This window comes from Dama dama, chromosome 14 (assembly GCF_033118175.1).
Source record: "Dama dama isolate Ldn47 chromosome 14, ASM3311817v1, whole genome shotgun sequence".
NCBI lineage: Eukaryota > Metazoa > Chordata > Mammalia > Artiodactyla > Cervidae > Dama > Dama dama.
Window position 1 is genome coordinate 24,271,029 of NC_083694.1, and position 23,445 is coordinate 24,294,473.

At 48.5% G+C, this 23,445-nt stretch overlaps 1 protein-coding gene across 5 annotated transcripts in view; it reads right to left on the bottom strand.

Moving 5' to 3' along the window:
• Positions 1–2,658: 2,658 nt before the first annotated feature.
• The window catches only part of TLR5 (toll like receptor 5), a 53,129-nt gene continuing 32,342 nt past the window's right edge, over positions 2,659–23,445 (bottom strand). Inside the window, exons 5-6 of one of the 5 annotated variants that reach the window (XR_009695763.1) lie at positions 22,035–22,108; positions 2,659–3,535 (exon numbers count right to left, since the gene is read on the bottom strand). The gene's annotated coding sequence lies outside the window, so the exon portion shown is untranslated. Of the gene's footprint in view, positions 3,536–19,492; positions 22,109–23,445 lie in introns of those variants that run through there. The other 4 variants (XR_009695765.1, XR_009695764.1, XR_009695762.1 and 1 more) reach the window with 4 other exon arrangements.

Here is a 23,445-nt window from a genome sequence, read left to right on the forward strand (position 1 = left end):
CTGCCTCTCCCAGCTCCCCCGCTCCCCAACTGCAGACCAGTGTGAGGAGCTGGCTTTCCCAAATCTTCCTGGGACTGCACCACATGGATATCGGGTGCCTGTTTGTCTGTCTATCCATCATCCTGGGGATGCAGACGACGGAGGTGCTGTGGGGAGGGGAGGCAGAGGCAAAGGAAAGTTCTGAGGCCCCGCCAATTCCTTCCAGTCTTGTAAAATTCCAGGGCCAAGTCCAAGCTCCCAAAATAGAAGCTGACAGAGAGCTAACTTCCTGGCTTCAGAGGGGCCCCTGGTGTGTGGAGCCAAGCTGTTGGTCTGCAGGGTCCGGGCGGGTAGGCGGGTGGGGGCAAGTGGAAAGCAGCCTGGGTAACCAGAGGTGACCGTGACCCTGGGGGACGGACAGCACCTGGAGTGTGACCTCAGCCGCAGGAGCTCAAGTGCCCTGCACCCCGTCTTGGCAGTCACTTCTTTCTTTATAAAGACATAGCTTGCTTTTTTGTGGCCTTGGGAAGCCAGCAGATGACAATGCGATCACAGGCTCTGCAAGGTCCGGGTGACATGTCTTTGGCCCTGGGCAGCATATCTAGGGATATGGGCATTATGTGGATGCTCTGTGTCCACTGGCAGCCCGCAAATGAGATGCGGGCCTAGGTTACTGCCTCAGTTCTAAAGGCCACGGCTTATTTATTCAATTGTTAAAAGGCTCTAAGTTCATCGGCAGTGCGTTAAAAATTTACAGCTCAACAATTAGCCTTTAATGTATATTTTTTTCCCTCACAATTTCTTAGGATTAGGGAATGCTATTTTTGATGTCTTCATGGTCTCTTGTGAAGACATCAGACACAGTTAAATAAAAACAAGCCACAGATTAAAAAATCAGGACAGCCCTGCAGAACCAATTTGCTTAATGTGATCGGATGGGAGATGAATTAACTTGAATCTACTGAGCATCGCCCAAATCTCCAGATGTGCTCTTGGATTTTGCAAATTGCTTGTGTGAGCAGGTGGTGCAGTGGTAAAGAATCCTGCCAGTGCAGGAAACACAAGGGACGTGGGTTCAATCCTTGGGTCTGGAAGATCCCCTGGAGTAGGAACTAGAACCCCACTCCAGTATTCTTGCCTGGAAAATTCCATGGACAGAGGAGACTGGTGGGCTATACAGTCCACCAGTTGCAAAGAGTCAGACATGCCTGAGCACGAGCACTAGAGTGAGTGAGCAGGAGGCTTGGGCTTCTTCCTCCGATGCCTCGGTTTCCTTCTTTGTTGGCTCTTCCCCTAAATATGACTGGAGCAAAACATCCTAAAAACTGAAACAAAGCAATGGAAGAAACAAAATGTCCATGTGCAATCTTAATACTCAGTAAGCGCCTTCTGGTATTCAACTAGAATTCCCTCTAGGACTCTAGTCATTTAAACACTGCTGACTCTTTTGTCTTTTTAGCTTCTTTCCCCATACAGGTCATTACGGAGTATTGATAGCAGTTTCCTGCGCTATACAGCAGGTTCTTATTAGTTATCTGTTTTATATATAGTAATGTGTATCTGTCAATCCCAGTCTCCCAAGTCACCCCCTCCCCCGTTAACCGCTGGTAACCATCAGTTTGTTTTCTACATCTGTACCCTTATTTCTGTTTCTGTAGATACATTCCTTTCAAATTCCACATATGAGCAATATCACATGGTATTTGTCTTTCTCTGACTTCACTCAGTATAACAGTCTTTAGGTCCATCCTTGCTACTGCCAATGGCATTATTTCATTCTTTTTTATGGCTGAGTATATATGTACTACATCTTCTTTATCCATCCCTCTGTTGATGGACATTTAGGTTGCTTCATGCCCTGGCTACTGTAAACAGTGCTGCTATGCACATTGGGGAATATATATCATTTCAAATTATGGTTTTCTCCAGATATATGCCCAAGAGTGGGATTGCTGGATCACGTGGTAGCTCTATTTTTAGTTTTTAAAGGAATCTTCATACTGTTCTTCCTAGCGGTGACACCCGTTTACATTCCCACCCACAGTGTAGGAGAGTTCCCTTTTCTCCACACCTTCTCCAGCATTTATTGTTTGTAGATTTTCTTGATGATAGCCGTTCTGATTGGTGTAAGGTGACACTTCGTTGCAGCTTTGATTTGCAAAGAGAGGATGTATGTACATGTATAATGATTCACTTTGCTACACAGCAGAAACTAGCACAACATTGTAAGTCAGCTATGGTGCTGGTGCTGAGTCACTCAGTCGTGCCCGACTCTTTGCAACCCAATGGACTGTAGCCCACCAGGCTCCTCTGTCCATGGGGATTCTCCAGGCAAGAATACTGGAGTGGCTTGCCATGCCCTCCTCCAGGGGATCTTCCTGACCCAGGGATCAAACCTGCACCTCTTAGGTCTCCTGCATTGGTAGGTGAGTTCTTCACCACTTGCGCCACCTGGGCTTTTTTTGTAAATCCACTATACTCCAACAAATTTTTTAAGTGTTATTTTCTAAATAAAAGGAAATAGTTTATATCAATTGAAAGAAACACCATTGAAAAGCGCACTCTCAGTAGCTAAGGGAGAGCTGAGAGACTGTCCCCCTCCCCCCACCCCGCCCCAGGACAGTGTTGGATTCCAGGGAACCGCCGCTGTTCTTTTCTTGGTTCCCTTTTTATGCACAGACATGTGGGCTCAGGTTTCCACAAACGTGTCTGGGGTTGAACTGCACTGAGCACACACGTGTGCACAGTTACTGCACTGGGCAGAGTGCAGATTATTAAGACCCACTAAGGGGATGGCGTTCTCACTGGGTGAAGCCAGTCAGCTCCCAGGGACAGCTGGATCAGGTTTAGGCCAGCTTGTTCCATGGGAGATGACTTCCCCCAATGGAAACCAAGTCCCATTGCCCCTTTTAAATCCAACCATTCTCAAGATTAAATATAACTTGCACTGTTAGCCTATGTATTTCTTCCAGTTGGCTCAAGACGGCTCATAAGCCTTCAAGGATATGGACAAGATGGTCCATGCACGCAGAGGAGTTGGGTGTTTTCTCCAGCTCAGAGTTCAGAGAAGCTGAGTGGCCCAGGTTCACTAGATGATGTGGGCTGGGCTGGGATTGAATCTGGGCTGAGAGCAGAGTCCACACTCCTTCAGTACCCCTCCCTGGTCCTGAAGGGCCCCTCGGGCATCCAGGAGTGTCCCTAAGGGATCCCCTCCCTGGCCAAATCTTCCAAACTCCACAGTTCATCATCCAACCAAAGCAACCCCCGGTGGAGCTGTGCCCACTGGGCTTGGCAGGCCCTCCACAAATAGCCGTTTTTGATAGGAGTGATGTTAACATATCAGGAGTTTATGTAATTATTATTGTTACTTTGGTCTTGACTTCCTCTTGCCAGACATGATGTCTAAACAGGAATGACCAGCCTTCCTGTTTGGAGATCAGTGACTTCCAGAAGCATTTGGCCTGTAGGAGTTCTTCTCATCCCTCCTCCCCTTCATGTGGTTTCCAAAGATTCCTTTTCAGTCTTGAAGATGAGTGGGAAACGCCAATAATAGCCCCTGTGAAAGGAAGGAAAACCACAATAGGGAAAATTAGCAGACACTGTTGTGGCCCAAGAGATGGGCTCTGCTCCAGAAATCTCTCCCTTCCATGCTGTATCCACAGGGCGCAGGGGTGGCTGGCCTGACCCTGGGCACACAGCGCAACCAGAGCGCAGGTGAGGACAAGTGTCCTGGCAACCTGCGTTCTTCCATGGGGCACTTGTGCCTCATGCAGTGTCTGCTGGTCACAGTTATGGACAGTGGGGCGAGGTGTGGACAAGGCCTCTGGCACGGGGTCCACCTTCTTGGTTCCAGGGAAGGTTGAGGTCCTTCCCCCATGATCTCCACACCACAAAACCTGGGGCTCCGTCCATCAGTGTTAGTCATTCAGTTGTGTCCAACTCTTTGCGACCCCATGGACAGTAGCCTGCCAGGCTCCTCTGTTCATGGAATTCTCCAGGCAAGAATACTGGAGTGGGTAGCCATTTCCTTCTCCAAGGGATCTTTCTGACCCAGGGATCAAACCCAGGTCTCCTGCATTACAGGAAGTTTCTTTACTGTCTGAGCCACCAGGAAGCCCATGTCCGTCCATCCATCAGAGCAACTATTATATGAAAGACATTGCCTGCAGAAGAATCTCTGAGACTAAAATTAATAGAAGAGTCCTTGTCCCCAGATGGCCATAGACATCCAGGTTAGCTGGACGCAAAGGCCAGGGCACAGGGATAAAGAGAAGTGGAACTGACAAATCTTGGGGCCCGAGGAGGTGCCGAGCAGCAGGCCCAGCCCAGAGGGCCACCTGTACCCCCAAGGAGTCAAGGTCCAGCTCTGACTCACAGGAATCTGTGGGATGGACCTTTCTCTTTCCCAGGAGCACCCCTGGGCCACCCCAGCCTCCCTTCCAGGCGCTCCCAGCCTCCCTGGGTCCACAGAGGGATGGGTTGGGTGAGCAGGGCAGGGAGGGAGGGGAGAGCCACTTGCCCTGGAATCCTGGAGATAGGGAAGCTGGTCTTAGAGAGAGATGAGGTAATGTCTGTAACCGCTCTGCCAAGGAGATGGGACGCACACAGCCATACACCCTTCAGACTCTCCCTCCAAGCCTCCCAGGCTTGCTTCTCCCTCTGGCTGCCCCCCACATGCTAATCCTGCGGTAAAGCTGTGAGGGACAGAGAGTGAACAGGATCGATACCTGTGAGGCTTTCAGGAAAGAAACCTGGGGTTCCTTCCGTCAGAGCCGTGACCTTGCGCGGACATCTCCCTGCTCGGGCCACCAGCACCGTGTTTCCAGCAGGGCCTGGGCCCCGTGAGGCCGGGGTGCGAAGGCGAGGAGGGGAGGTGGGAGGCCTGAGACAGGCACCGGCAGGCAGACGGGCTGTGGAGCAGCCACAGAGGACGGCAGAGGCCCTGTGCAGGAGGAGGAGGGCTGCAGGCTGGGCTGAACTGGGACGTGACGTGACTGCAGAGGGGCCCGAGAGAAGGGAGTGGAAGCTTCTGCCCCATGGAGGTCTCATCACTGAGTGAACCCATCAGAGCTACTCTGTAGCGGGGTGACTGGACTCCCCGGGGAGACAGTGGAAGCCAGAAGGCCTTCTCAAGGCTGGGTCTAGAACTGGCCTGGTCACTTCCACTGCCTTCTACTGGTCAAGGCAGGTCACAGAACCAGTCTGGAGTCGGGGGACAGGGAGCAAGCATTCCACCTCTTGACAGTGGACAGCACGTGTGGACAGGTGGGGGAGTGGAGGCTGGAAGCCCTCTTTGGAGACTGTCTACACTCCGTATGAGGGTCACCAGGACTCAGGAAGTTCAATGCCTCTGCCCTTCCATGTGGGAGGGTGCAGCCCCGAAGGCCATGAACCTCTCTTCTGACAGTTTTTGGATCCTTTCAACCGCCAGAATCTGAGATTCCTTAAAGCTCTACCCTCCACACCAGCCGCTGGCCCTGGGTGATTTCCAGGAGTGAGTGTGGCCAGTGGCCTCGATCCAGCAGCCGTGGTCGCCTCTTTATTCCTCACACAGCTTTTCCCTCTCCTCAGCAGATAGTGATCAGTGACCAAGTTCTGGGTCATCCTGCCTCATGGGAAGAGAAGACCCTTCTGTGGAGCTTCAGAGGTGGAATTTGGACCAGCTGGTCAAAATTCCAGAGAGCAGATTTTGCATTAATCAAAGTATGAAGTAGCTCTCAATGACAGAGCAGGCTGATTTATAAAGGATGGAGCCTCCTGTCCCCAGAAGTATTCAAGCAGAGGCTGGATCAACCCTGCCAGAAAGACTAGAATAAATCCTAGACTAAAGGAGGAGCAAATCTCAAGATTCCTTGTACATTTAACCACCCTTCATGCTAATTGTCCAGACCCTACTGGGTGGCAGTTATCATTTTGCAAGTCCTGGCAATGTTGAAAAACAGGGGCTGGCAGACTGAACTCTCCCTACCCAGACACCAAGTTAATGACCAGCTCGTCAGGTGGGTCCAAGTAGAAACACTTGAGTGTTTCTATTTCAAGATGCCTGAACAGAACCTGAGCCTCAAGGAGTGACCTTGTGCAGAGCCTACGCACCTCTCTCTCCTTGGCCTTTGGGCTGAGATGTGGCTGAAGGGGACTTGCAGCTCCATTCCCCACGAGGTGCCTCCTGCCTGTATGTGTGTGTGTGTGTGTTTGTGTGATGTGTGTGTGTGGTGTGGTGTGTATATGTATGTAGTGTGTGATATGTGTATGTGTGCATATGTGTGGTGTGTGTATGTGATGTGTGTGTGGTGTGTGTATGTGATGTGTAGTGTGTGTGGTGTGGTGTGTGTATGTGATGTGAGGGGTGTGTGTGTGTGGCATGTGTGTGATGTGGTGTGTGTATGTGATGTGTGTGTGGTGTGTGTATGTGATGTGTAGTGTGTGTGGTGTGGTGTGTATATGTGATGTGAGGGGTGTGTGTGTGTGGCATGTGTGTGATGTGGTGTGTGTATGTGATGTGTGTGTGGTGTGGTGTGTGTGGTATGTGTGGTGTGGTGTGTGTATGTGATATGTGGTATGTGTGGTGTGGTTTGGTGTGCATATGTGATGTGTAGTGTGCGTGGTGTGTGTGGTGTGATGTATGTGTGTGTGTGGTGTGTGTGTGTGGTATGTGTGTGGTGTGGTGTGTGTATGTGATGTGTCTGTGTGTGTGGTATGTGTGTGGTGTGGTGTGTGTACATGATGTGTCATGTGTGTTGTGTGTGTGTGTGTGGTGCAGTGTGTATGTGATGTGTAGTGTGTGTGGTGTGTGTGTGTGTGGTGTGTGTGTGGTGTGGTGTGTGTATATGATGTGTGGTATGTGTGGTGTGGTGTAGTGTGCATATGTGATGTGTAGTGTGCGTGGTGTGTGTGGTGTGATGTATGTGTGTGTGTGGTGTGCGTGTGTGGTGTGTGTGGTATATGTGTGGTGTGGTGTGTGTATGTGACGTGTGTGTGTGTGGTATGTGTGTGGTGTGGTGTGTGTATGTGATGTGTCTGTGTGTGTGGTATGTGTGTGGTGTGGTGTGTGTACATGATGTGTCATGTGTGTTGTGTGTGTGTGGTGTGGTGTGTATGTGATGTGTAGTGTGTGTGGTGTGTGTGTGGTGTGGTGTGTGTATGTGATGTGAGGGGTGTGTGTGTGTGGCATGTGTGTGATGTGGTGTGTGTATGTGATGTGTGTGTGGTGTGGTGTGTGTGGTATGTGTGGTGTGGTGTGTGTATGTGATATGTGGTATGTGTGGTGTGGTTTGGTGTGCATATGTGATGTGTAGTGTGCGTGGTGTGTGTGGTGTGTGTGTGTGTGGTATGTGTGTGGTGTGGTGTGTGTATGTGATGTGTCTGTGTGTGTGGTATGTGTGTGGTGTGGTGTGTGTACATGATGTGTCATGTGTGTTGTGTGTGTGTGTGGTGCAGTGTGTATGTGATGTGTAGTGTGTGTGGTGTGTGTGTGTGTGGTGTGTGTGTGGTGTGGTGTGTGTATATGATGTGTGGTATGTGTGGTGTGGTGTAGTGTGCATATGTGATGTGTAGTGTGCGTGGTGTGTGTGGTGTGTGTGTGTGTGGTATGTGTGTGGTGTGGTGTGTGTATGTGATGTGTCTGTGTGTGTGGTATGTGTGTGGTGTGGTGTGTGTACATGATGTGTCATGTGTGTTGTGTGTGTGTGTGGTGCAGTGTGTATGTGATGTGTAGTGTGTGTAGTGTGTGTGTGTGTGGTGTGTGTGTGGTGTGGTGTGTGTATATGATGTGTGGTATGTGTGGTGTGGTGTAGTGTGCATATGTGATGTGTAGTGTGCGTGGTGTGTGTGGTGTGTGTGTGTGTGGTATGTGTGTAGTGTGCGTGGTGTGTGTGGTGTGTGTGTGTGTGGTATGTGTGTGGTGTGGTGTGTGTACTTGATGTGTCATGTGTGTTGTGTGTGTGTGTGTGGTGCAGTGTGTATGTGATGTGTAGTGTGTGTGGTGTGTGTGTGTGTGGTGTGTGTGTGGTGTGGTGTGTGTATATGATGTGTGGTATGTGTGGTGTGGTGTAGTGTGTATGTGATGTGTAGTGTGCGTGGTGTGTGTGGTGTGATGTATGTGTGTGTGTGGTGTGCGTGTGTGGTGTGTGTGGTATGTGTGTGGTGTGGTGTGTGTATGTGACGTGTGTGTGTGTGGTATGTGTGTGGTGTGGTGTGTGTATGTGATGTGTCTGTGTGTGTGGTATGTGTGTGGTGTGGTGTGTGTACATGATGTGTCATGTGTGTTGTGTGTGTGTGGTGTGGTGTGTATGTGATGTGTAGTGTGTGTGGTGTGTGTGTGGTGTGGTGTGTGTATGTGATGTGAGGGGTGTGTGTGTGTGGCATGTGTGTGATGTGGTGTGTGTATGTGATGTGTGTGTGGTGTGGTGTGTGTGGTATGTGTGGTGTGGTGTGTGTATGTGATATGTGGTATGTGTGGTGTGGTTTGGTGTGCATATGTGATGTGTAGTGTGCGTGGTGTGTGTGGTGTGTGTGTGTGTGTGGTATGTGTGTGGTGTGGTGTGTGTATGTGATGTGTCTGTGTGTGTGGTATGTGTGTGGTGTGGTGTGTGTACATGATGTGTCATGTGTGTTGTGTGTGTGTGTGGTGCAGTGTGTATGTGATGTGTAGTGTGTGTGGTGTGTGTGTGTGTGGTGTGTGTGTGGTGTGGTGTGTGTATATGATGTGTGGTATGTGTGGTGTGGTGTAGTGTGCATATGTGATGTGTAGTGTGCGTGGTGTGTGTGGTGTGTGTGTGTGTGGTATGTGTGTAGTGTGCGTGGTGTGTGTGGTGTGTGTGTGTGTGGTATGTGTGTGGTGTGGTGTGTGTACTTGATGTGTCCTGTGTGTTGTGTGTGTGTGTGTGGTGCAGTGTGTATGTGATGTGTAGTGTGTGTGGTGTGTGTGTGTGTGGTGTGTGTGTGGTGTGGTGTGTGTATATGATGTGTGGTATGTGTGGTGTGGTGTAGTGTGCATATGTGATGTGTAGTGTGCGTGGTGTGTGTGGTGTGATGTATGTGTGTGTGTGGTGTGCGTGTGTGGTGTGTGTGGTATGTGTGTGGTGTGGTGTGTGTATGTGACGTGTGTGTGTGTGGTATGTGTGTGGTGTGGTGTGTGTATGTGATGTGTCTGTGTGTGTGGTATGTGTGTGGTGTGGTGTGTGTACATGATGTGTCATGTGTGTTGTGTGTGTGTGGTGTGTGTGTGGTGTGGTGTGTGTATGTGACATGTGGTATGTGTGTGTGTCAGGGAGGGAGGTATGTGAGTCCCCTTGGGTGTGGAGGAATTCCAGAAGGAATGTAGGTGGAGGTGAGCTGTTTTCCCAGTCAGAAGGCTCTATCTGTGAAGACTGGAGTTTGTTTGTATTTGTTTTCCTGAGCTTGCGGCTCACAGGGGCTTTCCTCCCTGAAGCGAGAGTCTGGGGTGTGCTGTGGCCCTGGTTTCTGGAGGAGAGGGAGGCGAGGGGGAAGGCTCCCTGGGCAGGAGGACAGATGGCAGGACAGGGGGCCCACCCTGCGCCTGGCCTCTGTGAGTTCCCCCAGCCAGGCTCTCAGCACTTTGCCTCTTGTGACGTCAGGTGGCAGGGACTTGCTAGATGCCTTTGAGTCAACTGGTTTGGAAGGCTCTAGAAGGCTTTGGAGTGAAAGCCAGGCCTTGAGTTTAAGATTCAGCCTCTGGGTGTCTTCTCCCTGAGGAAGGACTCTGGGGGAGTCGCGGGCTGAGGACGGCTCAGGGCAGTGGTCCTGCAGCGCCATCTGGGGGCGATGAGGAGAATGGCCACCGGAGGAAGAGCCAGAGGGACCGTTAGCGGTGGGTGATCAGGGAGTCTTCTCTCTGGCCCTGAGCCCAGGGGATACCCTGGAGATCTGCTTCCTGATTACATCAGTAAACAGAAAAAAAAAAAACTTCGCCCTGAAACCCTCAGATGGTCTTGCTGGGGGATTCTGGAGTAACCAGAAGACCCCATTTCCCATCCTCACTGCCCCACGTTTTGTACCTGTTCTATTGAGAGGTGACAATTATTTACAGATCCTTAGAAGACCATTTTACAGATAAGGAGACTGAACTTCAGAAAGGCCGGCTCCTGACCCCCAGCCCCGCGCTCCTCCCAACCTGCAGCATGTGGTCCACTCACCGTGTGGAGAGGACCTCGGGCCCCCATAGAGGGGCTCAGGGGACCCCTCTGAAGACCCATGACAATCTGAAGGGAGGAAGGCCCACTAAAGAATAAAGCCAAGATAAGCATGGAGCTGAAAGTCTCAGAAGGGGAGCTAGAGCTGTGGGCCTGAGGCGGACAGAGTGACCCCAGGGGGCACGGAGGCAGCATTGCTGTTCAGTCACCAAGTCGTGTCCAACTCTAAGAGACCCTGATGGACTGCAGCACGCCAGGCCTCCCTGTCCCTCACCATCTCCCAGAGTTTGCCCAAGTTCATGGCCATTGCATCAGTGATGCCATCTGACCATCTCATCCTCTGTCACCCTCTTCTCTTTCTGCCTTCAGTCTTTCCCAGCATCAGGGCCCTTTCCAATGAGTTGGCTGTTCGCATCAGGTGACCAAAGTATTGGAGCTTCAGTATCAGTCCTTCCAATAAGTGTATTCAGGGTTGATTTCCTTTAAGATTGGTTTGATCTCCTTGTTGTCCAAGGGACTTTCAAGAGTCTTCTCCATCACCGCAGTTTGAAAGCATCAGTTCCTCAGCGCTCGTTATGGTCTAGCTCTCACAACTGGGCGTGACTACTGGAAAGATCAAAGCCTTGACTATATGGACCTTTGTCGACAAAGTGATGATGACGGAGACACATACCTGCTGTGAAAATGTCCAGACTGAAACCCAGGTCCAAGAGAGCTGAGGCTCTGGGGAACCCAGACTCTGCTGCCTGCCAGCTCTGTGGTACAAGAGGGAATGAATATTGTGATAAATTTCATGACTAAATTCCACAGCCCAGCCTCCTTTTCTTCAGCCTGGCCTGGCCACCGTGTTATCTGATGCTCCTCATGCGTGGTCCTTCCCCAGAGCCGGGCTGCTGGCTTCCCTGGATGCTCTGTCCCCACGCACTGGCTTTTGCTGGGTCCCCTTGCTGGGGTGGATGCCTGCCATGCTCCTCTCTGCTGTAGCAGAACACAGCCAGGAGCTCTTGGGGCTGGGATGGGGTTGGGGGTCTTGGGGGTAGGAGATGGGGGGTCTGATGATATTAGTTTGCCAGGACTGCTGTAACAAAGCACTGAAGTGGGGGGCGGGGCTCAAACAACAGGAATATGTCATCTCATGGTTGGTGCTGGAGGCTGGAAGGCCAAGACCGAGGTGTCGGCAGGGTTGGCTCCTTTTGAGGACTGGGGCAGGGAGGATGTATGGCAGGCCTCTCTCCTTGGCTTGTAGACACTGTGCTCTCCCTGTGTCTCTTCACTTGGCGTTCTTCCCATATTCCTGCCTCTAAATTTCCCCTTTTTATAAAGACATTGGATGAGAGCCTACGCTAATGACTTTATTTTAACTTGACTGCCTTTCTAAAGAGCTTCTCTCCCAATGAGGTCATAGTCTGAGAAACGGGGGCGTTAGGAATTTGGCAGAGGACACAGTTTAGTCCATAAAAATCTATTGCGCAGATCTGGTATTTGCTGGGCTCTTCCTCCCACTAAAGGCCATCTGAAAGCTGAAGGGAATGGATCTCTGAATGGAAATTCTGAAATGGAATATCGTTCAGAGAGCAGCAAGAAGGAGAGTTGTGGGGATGTAAGGAGTGGATGAAGCAACTCACATAGGAACAGAAACTCCACCAAAGCTCAGAGATGGGTGGAAAGAAGTAGTTTGTGGGAAGGTTTTGTTGATTGGGGGTATTAGATCAATTTCTCTTCCATCTCCTTTGGAAAACTTCAGCAACGGTTTCCTTATTTATCCCTAGATTGGAGCTAGATCTGTGTTGGGGATGCTGTGTGAGGAAAACCAGGTTGGCTCAAGGGCAAGGGCAAGCACTGCTGAGGGGCCCAGGGAGAGCCCCAATAAATCTAAATCCTATTCATCCTCTGAGGACCAGCTTACGGCCCCCTTCCCTGCACAGGTAGCTGCTCTTGTTTCAGCAAAAATACCCACATTACAGTAAGCAGATCATCCACACCATTTCCACCACCACCAGCCACCAGTGGTTAGCCTTACTTACCCTCCCCGCCTTCTTCTTGTACACGTTCCAGAATGGTCAGCAACCTGGCCACAACCACAAGTCAGCCCCGTTTCTCCCTCAGCCCCACCTGAGGGTACTTAATACATGCCTTGGACATAGTAGGTCTCAAAGCATGCTTCTGTAAACCGTAGACCGCTGGAAGGCCGACCCACGTCATGCCCCTTTATGCTAGCATTAACGCAGTGCTGGATGCATGCACACCTATAGCTCCCTAGATGTTGGTGTTTGTTGGTGCCTAGACTGTTGATGGGAAGAGTGATGCTCACTTTGTATCCCCTCAGTTTGGGAGCAGCCCCTCACAAGGTCCTCTTCAGATTTTCCCCTCTCCCAAATGTTGGCCACCCCCTCGCCGCCAGGGTTTGGAAGTTACTAGAAGAGCCCTGTGTTTAAGAGGGTCTGTGGCTGCTGCTCCCTTTGATCTCAAGCCTGGCCTCAGGCAAAGGAGCCGGGAAGCATTTGGCACCCCAGGCAGATCTAAACCAGGCTTTGAGGGGCCGTTTGCTGCAGGCACTGAAGCAATGGAATTTGCCTGATAGTCTCCGGGAATCTCTTTCCACTTAATAAATTCTGTTTGAAAGGAATGGTAATGGTTTCAGGGACAAAGTGTTCGAGATGGATTGGAACAGCTAGGAGAACAGCAGGTTCATGGCTGCCAGGCCCGCTGACACGGGCTTTGAGTCCGGCCACGGGCAGACATATGGGCCATCTAGCCCCCGGGACGGTGCACATCCGGAGCTGGAGCGGGGCCACATTGTGCGGGGAGGGATGCGCGAGGGCGGCTGGAGCCAGAGGACAGCACAGGGGAGGAAGAGGGGGAGGGGGCTTTTTGAAGCTGTTCCAGCAGGTCAGGTCCACAGAGCCCCTGGCTGCTGGTGTAGGGCCTCTCCCAGTCAGTCCCACTGACTTTAGCCAAGAATCATGACAGGGACTGCTTCCCGTGCTGCTGCTGAGGGTTCTGGCCTTGGAGGCCCCCAGAGCTCCAGGAACCCCTGTTCTAACCAGGAGGCGGGGGTGGGGGGTGGGATAGAGGGAGCCCGGCTGTGGGCCTTCCGGAGATGGAGTCAGCTCTCAGCACATTCCCATCATTTGTTATTGTTCACTCACTGAGTCATGTCCGCCTCTTTTCTACCCCATGGATGCAGCACACCAGGCCTCCCTGTTTCTACTGTCTCCTGAGTTTGATCAAGTTCATGTCCACTGAGTCGGGGATGCCATCCAACCAACATATCCTCTGCTGCCTTCAATCTTTCCCAGCAGCAGGGTCTTTTCCAATGAGTCGGCTCTTTACATCCTGTGGCCAAAGTATTGGAGCTTCAGCTTCAGCACCAGTCCTTCCAATGAAAATTCAGGTTTATTTCCTTTAGGATTGATTGGTTTGGTCTCCTTGCAGTCCAAGGGCCTCTCAAGAGTCTTCTCCAGCACCACAGTTCAAAAGCATCTATTCTTTGGCTCTCAGCCTTCTTTATGGTCCAACTCTCACGTCTGTATAGGACTACTGGAAATACCATAGCTTTGACTACATGGACCTTTGTTGGTAAAATGAGTTTGCTTACTTTATTTATTTTTTAATTTGTCTGCACTGGGTCTTAGTTGTGGCACTCGAACTCTTAGTTTTGCCATGTGGGATCTTGTTCCTTGGCCAGGGATCGAACCTGAGTCCCCTGCATTGGGAGTGCAGAGTCTTAGCCACTGGATCACCAGGGAAGTCCCCTAGGGAGTGTACTTTAGATGAAGCAGGTATCATTATCATCATTGTAATTTCCATTTCACAGATGAGAAGACTGAGGCTCACAGAAGTTGGGGCTCCCTGAAGAGCAAGAAGTAAATTGTGTTGGCATAATGTGTGGTGCTGGGGCCTCTGTTCCCGTTATGCCTACATTCAGCTGTTTATTGAACATGTACTATGTGCAGGACCTCACAACAGCAAAGAAAAACTGCATCTTGGAGAGTTCAAGTCACTATAGATCTGGGCTTTGAACTTGGATCCTCTGATCTGAGACCCCATGTTCCACGTGCTTCCTGGCCCTCCGTCTCCTTGGGGTTTAAGTCATCCCAACCCTCCACAGAAGGAGATAGAGAGCTTCTCCAGTCCCTGGTTGGGGAGGACGAGGGCATCCCTCATAGACTGACCAGGTCAAGTCTGATCTTTCCTTTTTAGTGTGTTGTCAGCACAGTTTGTCCTTGGATGTAGCCAAACCATTTTTTAAATAGGAGATCTGCTGTATTTGAATTTTTAGGCATACTTTGGGGAGTCCCATCTGCTGGCCTCCTTGCTTCTTTCATGAGCTCAATAGTCAGCCTCCCATCCCCTGGGGTTTACTGTTGGAGCCTTCAAATACCCACATCGCTCCAGAAAAACTCTTGCCATTGTCTCCTGAGTCAGCTGAGGTGTCCCCAGGAGCTCAGGTCTTTGAAGTTCTTTCCCAGGGTGCTGCTGGGTGATAAATGTTGCTTTGCTTTCTGCTCTTTCTTTTTTTTCAAGTTTGTTTTTCATGAAAAGAAATGGCAGTTGGCAACATCCCTGAAGTTTTTTAGTGGGGCTCCTATAATGAGGTTTGCTGAAAGTCTGGATAGGAAATGTTTCCTCTGTAGGCTCAGAGGCAGGATTTGAAACTTTTGTGATGTCTGTGGCCTTTTTCCTTTGAGCCAGCTGGGTTTGCCTCTTCAAAGATGTCATCCCCAGCCTTGCCAAGCACGGAGTTTACTGCTCCACTGTCAGGGAGTTACGTGAGGGTAAAAATAGGTCAGTGCTTTTTCTTCCCTCTCTTAAAGAAGAAAGTGTGTGTTTTCCAACATCCCATCAGTCAAAAACAGCTGAAGCAATTTTAGCTCACTTTTTCCCCCAAAAAGATTTACTCTAAGACTGACTCAGAATGTGGAAGACTTCAAGGAAAAATTTTTCCGTGAAAGTTAACTGCAATTAACGAGGAGGGAGCTGCGGGGAGAAAGAATCTGTCAGTGTTTGCTGTGATGCCAATGCTGCTGCTGTCTGACAAACACATACAAAACACAGACCAGATCCCCGTCAGTTCCCCTCCATGTTCAGATTACGATGAGAAGTGCGCATTTCTTTCCATTACAAATCTGCATGGCTTCATTTTCCCAGCTGAAACTTTCAACAAGATGAAATGACGCACACTGGCGTACATTATAGTCTTTGAAAATACAGCTGAAGAAAGTTTCTCAAGGATACATAAATCAAGGAGTCAGTTCAACCGTGAATACATTGTGCTGTGTGCTAAAAGGGATGGGTTAGAAGCCTAATGCAAAACAGCTTAAATGCTTTTTACCGACACAGGGAAGGAGTCAGCTTGGGGAAGACTGCGAGCTTTAATCCTATTTATATCTGACTTCTGTTTCTTCCAAGTTCAAATGTATTTCTATGGCCTTGTCTGTAAGTACAGCCGTAGATACTTGCACAGAGGTTTATGAGTTGGCCTGGTCTCACCCCTCCTCCCCTCCCCCACTCCCATTTTCTACCTCCTCCCACCCTCCCCCCATCCTCCTTCTGTCCATTTTCTTCCCTACCCCCAACCACAGACCTCTGATTTCTCCTGGGTCCTCAGCTCTCCCCTCCCTACTAGGTCTTCTTTCTATGAGCATGTCTACACCCTGAAAGTGCTTCATCTTAAAACTGAACGAAAACCTTTTCTTCAGCACATCTCCCTCCTAAATACTCTGTACGTCCTGCCCTTTACAGCCACGCTGCTTACTAGAGCAATCTACACTCTAACTCACTAGTTGTCCCCCAAACAACTGCCCTGTGGTTTTCTGACACCGCTCTGTGTTAGTAACCTCTACATAACCAAAGCCAGGGCTCCTCTTATGGGATTTTCTTTTTCTTTTTTTAAAAATTGAATGATAGTTGATTCATAAGGTTTTATATATACAGCAAAGTGATTCAGGTTCTTTTCCATTACAGGTTATTAATACAAGATACTGAATATCATTCCCTATGCTATACAGTAGGTCCTTATCGTTTATTTCATTATGGGATTTTCATGCAGCATTTGATAATGACCACCCACCAACCCATTCATCCATCCATCCATCCATCCACTGACCTACCCAGCCATCCAGCCAGCCAACCATCTATTCATTCATCCATCCACCCAGATATATATCCATCTAATTCATCCTTCCATTCATCCTCCCACCTACCACTCATCTACCCAGCTATCCACTTACCTCCACATCCATCCATCTTTTCATCCATCCATCTACTGTTAGGGGAAGAACACTAATTGAAACCGCCCACCCTGGCCAGGCACCATAGTAACCATTTGCATGAGTTGTTTTATGACAGGAGATCCTGATAAGGAGTACGGAACTAGTAAGCCACCACCAGCAGGAAGAGTTCGGGAAAGGTGGAAAGGAGACACTGCCTGTCAGTCCACTTCCCAGAATCCCTCTCGCTAGCATCCATCTTGGCTGAGCGATGCGTGCGCCACCAGGAAAGACTCTGAATTAGAATGATTGGCCAAAGACTACCCGGAAACCAATCCCATCACCATAAAACCCAAGACTGCTAGCCATGCGGCAGAGCAGTTCTCCTGGGTTCCCTCACCCTCCTGCTCTCCACCTGGGTGCCCTTCCCAATAAAATCTCCTGCTTTGTCAGCATGTGTCTCCTCAGACAATTCATTTCCGAGTGTTAGACAAGAGCCCAACTTCGGGCCCTGGAAGGGGTCCCCCTTCCTGCAACACTACCACACAGTTGTCTGATGTGTCTCCATTTTCAGGACCAGCCCCCTGGCTTCTGAGCTGCTGCTCTCCCAGGGTCTACTCCCTTTTCTCCACCCAGCCCTCCTTAGCCACCTCACCAGCATCTCTTCTTCCACTTGCCCCTTAGATATCAGTGTCACCCGAGCTCTGTCCTTGTCCTTGGGGTTGCTCACTGCCCATATGCTTCCACTCTTCGCCTCAACTTCTCCCTCATTACTGATGATGTCCAAAGCTGTATCGGTACCTTAGGCCTCTTCCCTAAGTTCCAGAAGCCCCTTGGAGCCCTCCAGTATCAGGTCCTCTGATTCTAAGTCATCTTGTCCACAGCCCAATCTTCATTCTGTGATTAGAGAATGGCTCCAGAATCTTGGACGTCATCCTTGACTCCTCTTTTCCTTTAGTCAAGTTCAAATCCCTCCATTCTGGGTAAATCCCATCCCCTTAATGGTTCCTCTGTGCCTTCAGAGAAGGGGGCCCAGCACTGCCAGAGGCAGCGTCAGCTCGAAGGCCTCCACATGCCTGCTTCTCACTAGCCCCTGGGTATTGAAATAATAACAGCAAACACATCATGAATGCCTGATGTGCAATCTGGTTCTGATGGTTCTGGGACAAGTGCCTGGGAACTCAGAACTAACATTATCTCAGTTTCACAGACAAGAAAACTGAGGCCCAAAGTGGTTTTTGTTGGGCCTTTCACATGTTTTTCACTTGGCCACGTGGGGGCTGCCCCTCCTGTTTCACTCCACAATCCCAGAGCCACCACTCACCTCCAGCTCAGATCAGGGTTCTGAGGTCCCACTTGCTGGGGCCTTATTTCCTCTGCCGTCATTCTTTTTTCGCCTGAGTTCCTACGATTTTTTTTTTTTTTTAATTTTTAAAAGTCTATGAACTAAAATCCTGTGTCCTCAGGTTGTATTTTTCCAACCCCTCCTCCTCACCACAGCAGGATTATTTCTTCAAAATACTAATCTAGTCATGTCTTTTCTTTTTTAAAACCCTTCAATGACATGTCTTTGTTTTCAGGACAGAGTCTGAACTCTGGGCTGGGAGTATGTCATGGAAGTTCCTTTAGAGACATATATATATATGAAAGGGGAAAGTATTAATTGCTCAGTCATGTCCAACTCTTTGGGACTCCATGGACTGTAGCCCACCAGGCTCCTCTTCCATGGGGATTCTCCAGGCAAGAATATTGGAGGGGGTTGCCATGCCCATCTCCAGGGGATCTTCCTGACCCAGGGGTTGAATCCAGGTCTCCCACATTGCGGGCAGATGCTTTACCATCTGAGCCACCAGGGAAGCCATACACACACACACACACACACACACACACACACACACACCTGAATCACATTGATGTACACTTGAAACTCACATGACACTGAATATCAACTATATTTTAATAAAAATTGAAAAAATAAAAAGGAGGATGGGTGTGGGCTCATCCACAAGGGAGTAATTTGTATCATAGCATCTCAGCAATTCCAAAATATGTTTTTTTCATATTTAACACTGAGCAATCAGGATGCATAATATGATCAATTGCCACTATTTAAATGGTAGTTTTAAGAATTGTACTAGTGGTACACCAAATAAAGGAGTATCTTATAACCAGTGACATCTTAGATATGATGCATTATTTCCTTTTTATTTTTATAACCAACTTGGAAATCCATTGAACCAGATGTCTGTTGGCCAAATACATTGTCATCTGCTTCATGGAAATATTGGAAAGTCTGCCAATGAAGCAAGTCCTTTGTCAGCTGAGGTTTTGACTCATACATTGTTGACGTCCTGAAAATTTGGGCCTGTCCTGACCCTTGGCAGGAGCCTAAGAACTTCTCATGGAGATGGTGACCCTGGTGACGGCAATCCTATCCTCATGGATGTGGTGGTGCTTAGATGTTATTGCTGCTTTTTCTTCTACATGTTTTCATGACAGTGAAGGATTTGTGTTGGTTTGGGCAGTAGATTGTAAACTTTACTGGGCAACCACTAGGGCTCATCCACATTAACATTCATGGTGGTAGAGACTATGTAACAAGCTAAGGAGGTCAGGCAAACAAGTCTTGCATTCCATCTGTTTTCTTTGGGGTTATGTTGTATAAATGGATTTAAAAATAGGCCCTGTGTATTGGCCCCTAAGTTGCTGACTTCTGTATAGAGGTAAAGACCCCTTAACTCCATGATTACCCGTACTAAAATCAAATTTTTACACATCCACTGGCTTTTTAAAAAATTTTATTTTATTCAAGAATAGTTGATGGCTCAGACGGTAAAGCGTCTGCCTACAATGTGGGAGACCCAGGTTCAGTCCCTGGATTGGGAAGATCTCCTGGAGAAGGAAATGGCAACCCACTCCAATATTCTTGCCTGGAAAATCCCATGGACAGAGAAACCTGGTAGGCTATAGTCCATGGGGTCATAAAGAGTAAGACATGACTGAGCGTGTCTGACTTTCACTTTCACTTTCATAGTTGATTTACATTGTTAATTTCTGCTGTACTGCAAAGTGATTCAGATATATATATGAATATATATATATATATATATATATATATATATATATATATACACACCTTCTGAAGTGGCTCTAGATATAGTCCAAATAAGTATTTTTTTACCCACTTGGTGCCTACCTGCTTTGCACAACCCATAAGTCATGAAAGAGCACTCAGCTCCTGCTGGCCATAGGTAAAGACAAACACTGAGGCTCCCCACACTCTGATTGCCTTTCAGAGCTCTCTGATCTAAAGGCTCTGCACTGTGATGTTGAGTGACCTCACCCAGACATGGGGTCTGCTCTCAACTGCCTTCTCTGGGAGAGCCCTTGACCTCCCCTCTTCTGGGTGGTGGCCCTCAGCCTCTGTCCCTGGAGGACGCTCCCTCCCAGGTAACCTGTTCAAATGCCATCTAAATAAAGCTCGTTGTATGCACTGCCACCTCGTGGTCATTGCCTTTTTCCTTCATCAGCCCCCAAATCTTAGCACTCACACAGGGTGTAACTGTGTAAAGAAGCAGTGCATCTAGTTGTGAACGCTGACCCGGCATGAGGCTTCCCTGGAGTCCAAGAAGCTGGGCTGATGACACTGCTGAATCGCCACTGTTACCTAAAGACACACTATATGCAGGGATCAATCATTACATATGCAGAAAGTTTTGAGATTAAAAAAAACAGCATCAGCTCCCTTAATGCAAAGATAAACACATTTAAAAATTACAGAGCAGACGAGTGAGCAAGAGTGATGCTTAAGTGAAAGGGCGTGGAATGGGATGCTGAGACATCAAGGGAAGATTCTAGTTCTTTTCCAATGCACAACCAGGCTCTTGCTCCCCATCAACCCAGACAAGAACATCTCACCCTCCCCACTCCTGTAAGAATTGATCCTCCACATGATAGTTTCCGAAGGGCTGCTGTGACAAATTACTACCATCTGAGTAACTTAAGCAACACACTTTTATTGACTCACTGGAGACTAAAGGACCCAGATCAAAATGTCAGTGGGGTTGACTCCCTCTCAGAGCCGGGAGGGACAGTCTGTTCCAGGCGTTCCCCCAGCTTCTGGTGCTTTGCTGGCAGTCTTTGGCCATTCTCGATTTCTGAGAGCATCACTATGATCTCTGCCTTCATCTCCACAGGGTGCCCTTGTGGGTGTATCTGTGTTGAAATTTCTCCCTGTTGTAAAGACTCTAGTCACACTGGATTGGGGGCCCTACTTCCCAATTAAGTCACATTCTGAGGTACTGGGGGTTAAGAGTGTTTCAGGGAGGAAGTTCAACCAATAACACTACATAACTTGAATTTCTTTTCTTTTCTGTGATGATTTCCTTTCAGTGACTGGCCATGGTGATAGGAGACCCCCTCACATTCAAGAACCAGCTCCTGGGACTTCCCTGGTCGGCCAGTTGTTGGGAGTCTGCCTTCCAGTGCAGAGGGACAAGGGTTCAATCTTTGGTCAGGGAACCAGGGTCTCACATGCCACAGGGCAGCTGAGCCTCCTGACCATAACAAGAGAAGCCTTCATGCCGCGAAGACCTGAAGTAGCCAAATAAATAAATATTTTTTTTAAAAAGCTGGCTTCTGCCCGCCACCCTCCCCAGCCCTGCCTGCAGACGGCAGGCTGTAGGGGGTACCCAGCGAGTGCTCTCTTCTGCCTTCCTGCAATTTCAGCTAGAACAACTCCATAAGGCAGTGCATTTAGCACTCCCCCATGCCCCAGACTAGTATAGGAATCACAGATTAAAATATAAATACTAAAACTAGAAAGCTTCCAGAAGAAAACATAGAGAAACATCCCTGTGGCCTTGACATAGGCAACTTCTTTCTTAATATTTATCAGATAGGACACAGGAATACCAACCATGAAATAAATGGATAGGGTGGACTATCAAAATGAAAAGTTTTTGCTTGTTAAAGGCACTGTTAACAAAATAGAGGGGCAAGCTGCAAATTATGAGAAAATATTAGTAATATACATGTCCAGCGAAAATTTGTGCCTGGAATGGATAAAATACTTCTGCAGATCAATGACAAAAAGATAAACAACCCATTTAAGAGGGATACAAGACTTGAACAGTTCATAAAAGAACATATGTATATGGGTAACAACCCCATGAAAGTGCATCCAATATGTGAGTCGTTAGGAAAATGCAAACAAACCTACTCTGAGATACCACTTCACACTCGCTAGAAAGGCTATCACACAAAAGACTGACCATACTAAGTGCTGGTGAGGATTTGGAACAACTGGAGCCTCACACATAGCTGGCAGAAGTGTAAAATGTTACAACCATGTTGGAAACCAGCCTGGCAGTTTTTTTCAAAGTAACATGCACCTACCCTATGACCCAGCAACCTCACTCTTAATATTTACCCAAGAGAAATAATAATCCATCCACAAAAAACATCTGTAAAAGAATGGCCCGTGGTTGCCTTATTCATAGTAGCAACTGGAAACAAGCCAGTTTGTTGGAAACAACAAACCTCCACGGGAGACAGGATAAACAAATTGTGGGAAATCCATACAAGGCAGAGAAAAAGAGCAAACACTGAGAGGGGTGACACCATGGAGAATCTCAAACCATTATAAGTCAAAGAAGTCAGATGCAAAAGGTTGACTGAACATTCTCCTTACCTGAAGTTCAGGAACAGGCAAAATTAATCATTGTTGATGGAATCACGACAGTGGTTATCTGAGTTGGGGAAGGGCTGGGTGTTGGCAAAAAAAAAAAAAAAAAGAAAAAGTAAGAGGGCACTTTCCAGAGTGATGTAAATACTCTACATCTTGACTGAGGTAGTGACTACACAGGTGTAGACTACTGTCAAAATGCACTGAATAAACCACAGGGATTTTCTGTATAACACACGGAACTATACTACATATCTTGTCATAACCTATGACGGAGAAGAATCTGAAAAAGAATAGCATATATGTATAACTGTATCACCTTTGCTCTACACCTGAAACTAGTACAACATAGGATTGATAAATCAATCATACTTCGATAAAAAAATGAGTGGATAACCAAATATCATGAAACAATTTTTAAATATATTGAAGTATACACTTAAGATTTGTCCATTTTTATCATACTTAAAAAAAAAAAAAAAACAGCCCAGTGAATTTCCATCTCAGATTTCCAGAACCATTGCCTAGACCTCCAAAGATACCAGTTTCACCCCAAGGACAAGGAATGGGGTGTCAGAGCAGAGGAAAGGTACGTAGATTCAAGTAACCAGAGACACCTAGATGCTCAATTTACACAACGTAACCTCGTCTGTATCAACCACTGAGTGCTGATGTGCATTTATTTTGTGCTAGAACTGTGCACCTTGCCTCTATATACCTTTTAATCCTGGGGGGGAAAAACACAACAAACCAAATTCTGAAGCTCCGAGTGTGAAACGATGCATAGCCAGGACTGTGACTCAGTCTTGAGATTCCAAGCCGAGTGACTCCCATGACCATCCATAGGAGGGGTGCTAGCTGGGGAACTCCTGTCCCAAGCTCCTCTGGGGGCTGCAGTCAGGGACCTCCACACCAGCTTTCCCTCCTTTGTTGGCCACGAACACTGAAAGTCTTCCCCAGAAGCAGCAGTGGTCCCTCCCCAAAAAAGCTCTCTTGTTTTCACATGGACCAGTGAAACACTGGTGACTTATTTTTGCAAATCCCTCCAGGCCTGGCACGACCAGCAGGCCTGAAAGAAGCTGGCCCGACAACACAGTTACAGCTGGAGAAAGAGCTGGGAGCCCATAAACGGCCAAGGTCACTGGAAAAACCATGAAAGTGACCTCCAGCGTTAGGCCCTGAGGGCTGCTTGAGCAGCAAACCCAGGTTGGGGCAGCAGAAAGCTGCCCCAGCCCCCACTCCACCGAAGCACCTGCTTCCTGAAGGGTCTGGGACCCCGATGAGACATGATGTCATTGATTTTTATCACGTCTCAGTGAGGTGACCTTCCCGGGGAGGAGACGGGAAAACACGGGCCTGCAGAGGTGCAGGGTCTGTACTGGGAAAAGAAACACAATCTGCAGCCTGTTGGTCTCCA